Raw genomic sequence first — 3,697 nt, 5'->3', positions numbered from 1 at the left:
GTAGCAATAACTGATATCTGGTATTAAAGTTATTAAACATATAGAATTATGATGAATATAGAAGATAAATCTTTAGCTTCAATATAAAAAACATAAGGAAAATACAATTATAGGTATTACATAGAAAAACAAAAATAAAGAAATTTTTCATACTTCAAACAATACATTGTAAAATTTAAAGGTTCAATTTTACATCGAAATCACGACAAATAACGTATAGAAAAGTCCGGGTATAATTCCACATATTGATTTACCTACGTTATAAGTCTTAACAACAATTGTGATTCGTTTTACATTGCTACGATGGTTAATTTCTGAGGGAAAACCTATTGAATAATTTTTTCTTATTAATGTTATGCATTCTAAGAATTAATATTTTGTTATGTGTAATAGTTTATATTCTGTAACAAAATCTATGTCATGAGCGACTGTGGTATACAGATAAAAGTAAAATCGGTTCTCGCTAGCCGATCTTGGTCAACAGTTAAAAAAGTAATCCAATTTAACTTTACATGCTTTTAGATATGGTGGCTAGTTTCGTATTTGTGTTTTTTTTTGTCTTTATTGTTCTTATTGTACAACTCACGAATAAATTATTTCATTATACAATATAATTTAAAGCTTCGTGGGTTCGAATCCCCGTCCCATCAAACATGCTCGCCCTTTCAGCCGTGGGGCGTTATAATGTGACAGTCAATCCCACTAATCCTTGGTAAAAGAGTAGCCCAAGAGTTGGCGGTGGGTGGTGATGACTAGTTGCCTTCCCTCCGGTCTTACACTGCTAAATTAGGTACGGCTAGCGCAGATAACTCTTTGCGCGAAATTAAAAAACACAAAAAAATTAAAGCTGTTTAACCTTCTACCTAGACCTAACTCTCAGGAGTTCTTAACCTTCAAGTTGTATAAATTGTAAATTGAAAGATAAAGGTTGACATTAAACAAGAAAACTCATAACATGACAGCTAGTATTTTTCATTTTCTAGCATTGTCAGCACACCTGGGCCAAATCAGAAGTCACACGATTGAGCTTTATGCGTTTTTTAGGTATGGGAATCGGTTTAGTGTAGTTTTTCTATATACACATACACCATTATATTACGAACTGTATTATATTCGAACATTTTGAAAGTATGTTAAAACTGGAAGTTTAAGATTTTTTGTCATTATAATAGAATGATCAAAGCGACATTTGTTCGTTCTCAACATCCTAAAATATAATGCCCTAGTACTTATAAATATCAACTACTCAGAATACCTGTCCATCTTCAGATTTCTTCGTTTCGGAAATATATTCATAGTTCTTAAAATGAATCCATAGTGTATACAATGTGAAACGAATTACCAAAAACCAGATATATTCGAATTCCTTTTTACTAAGATTGTTCAAGTGGTATAATTATGAAATATTACATAAACACAAAGATAAAGACTGTACCAATTACAAATAATGTTTAGCTCCAATGATACAGCATTGTCATTTCAAATGGTATACATGAATAAAGGTATGCATTAAATGAACTTATGACATATTTATCCTAAGAAACTGTACAACGTACGACTTTTCAAAAGATATCGATAGGGAACAATACATAGTGCATTCATAAATATCATTATAACTTATCTTTGTTTGTCTTGTTTTTGCTACTAGTTTCTATAACTTATATCTTTGTTTGTCTTGTTTTTGCTACTAGTTTCTATAACTTATATCTTTGTTTGTCTTGTTTTTGCTACTAGTTTCTAAAAGTCATAATTTGTAAAATTTCTTTTTCAAAGAAGGAAAAGAGGAAAATAAAATTGAATATGAATAGGAAAAATGAAGTCGTATATAGATTTCCATGAATGTCAATAGCAAATGATCGACTTATTGTATTTTAGGACCTTTATACTTAAACTATGAATATTCCTTTATTTAGAATTGTAGCTAACATAAATGCTGGTTGATTTAATAAGTTGTGTTTCTGATTTAGATTTCTTTCGTTCAAGTTGAGCTATCAGTTTACTCTCAAGTCTCCTTCCGTAAAGGATTTTTAAGATGAATATTCTGAACTTCAACTCAATATCCATTTGCTGTACACGAGCAATGAGTTAATGAGTTAGACTCTAGTAAATATATTAGCTTACCTCGAGAAGAGATCTAGAAAGGAAAACTTGCTGCTGTACTGAAATTGAATCTGAGTTTCAAGAGGATCAGGAGACCAGTTCCGAACTGGAGTTCTGCAAGTTGCCAGCTGTCTACAAGCCTTAGTGCGCTCAAGCCTTTGAAGAGTAGTTGAACCGTACGTAGGCGGGAAGGTTGATCACGATTGGCTAGAACTGTGTGAAGTTTAATAACCAACTTTCTATAATCATGTGATGTTTCTAAGTTCCTTTATTGGCTAGCCACCACGAAACCCAAGTTCTCCAGGTTAAGATGGAATATGCCAACTCTCAAATGTTAAATTTAAACATCCAGCAAACAAGGTGAGACTTGTTGGAGTTACAGAAGAAGTTACTCATCTCTTTGCCAAAAGTTGTGAAGCTAGACTATGGGTCTAATTTGAATAAGTTAGATTTACCTTTTGTTCTATCTGAGATCTGGAATCTTTTATTGAAAGGTTTAAAGGTATATAATTAATGCGTTTAAAAAGCATACTTTAAACTAGAAGACGCGAAAAAAAATCTCCATGTGGCCTAGAATAAAACAAATATTTTGCTCAAATATGTGTTTATTTTAAATATTCTATTAGTGAGCTCTTGGATAATTTTTAGTATTTTATTGTTTGTTTTGAATTTCGCGCAAAGCTACACGAGGGCTATTTGCGCTAGCCGTCCCTAATTTAGCAGTGTAAGACTAGAAGAAAGACAGCTAGTCATCACCACCCACCCCCAACTCTTGTGCTACTCATTTACCAACGAATAGTTGGATTGACCGCCACATTATAACGCCCCCACGACTGAAAGGGCGAGTATGTTTGGTGGGACGGGGATTCGAACCCGCGACTCTCAGATTGCGAGTCGAGTGCCCTAACCACCTGGCCATGCCGGGGCCAATTCTTAGTAATGTACACAGAATTGAAAATACGTTGCTACAGTCAACGGTTTTGTTTGTGAGAGGCTCAGGTCTACTTTGGAAAGTAATTCATATTGCTATAAGGTTAGGAAATATAAGATAACGTATCTTTATGAAAGAACATTATGCGCTTACGAGGAAGTCCAATCACACTGCAAAAATACAGCAATGCTAATATTTGATGTTGAAAACGGCATTTTGGGAATTTATCAAAATTAAGATAATCAAATTAATCAGAAATCTATCATACACTCCTTGACACAAGAAGATGGTAACCAACACTGTAAAGCGAGTGAAAACTTAAACTAGAACTTTTTTCAAGTTAAATTTGACTTAAAGTTTTTGGAACTAGTTCCAAATTTGTTTTACGTAGAAGGAGCAAATAAACATATTAATAACATAAGCAATATAAAGTTGAAACGAGTGTGGCTACCTTAATGATACACATATATATATATACTATTTTAAAGTGAGAAACAACTTATTCGGTTAACATTTTGTATATTTATGTAGATTATGTTGATTTTTACCATTTAACTATAGTGAGAGCGTAACTTATTAGCGTCTCCGTACCCTTTGTTATCTTTATAAATAAGTTAAGATTGATCATGATAGGTGTAGAATCATCACCATTATTCCTCCATGATT

At 32.8% G+C, this 3,697-nt stretch overlaps 1 protein-coding gene across 1 annotated transcript in view; it reads right to left on the bottom strand.

Annotated features, from left to right (window-relative positions):
- LOC106457808 overlaps window positions 1–2,250 on the bottom strand; it is a 39,004-nt gene extending 36,754 nt beyond the window's left edge. Inside the window, exon 1 of the mRNA XM_013917258.2 lies at window positions 2,122–2,250. The gene's annotated coding sequence lies outside the window, so the exon portion shown is untranslated. The remainder of the gene's footprint in view (window positions 1–2,121) is intronic.
- Window positions 2,251–3,697: the final 1,447 nt, after the last annotated feature.

Source organism: Limulus polyphemus, unplaced genomic scaffold, assembly GCF_000517525.1.
Source record: "Limulus polyphemus unplaced genomic scaffold, Limulus_polyphemus-2.1.2 Scaffold376, whole genome shotgun sequence".
NCBI lineage: Eukaryota > Metazoa > Arthropoda > Merostomata > Xiphosura > Limulidae > Limulus > Limulus polyphemus.
This window is presented reverse-complemented; position numbering and strand designations above follow the sequence as displayed.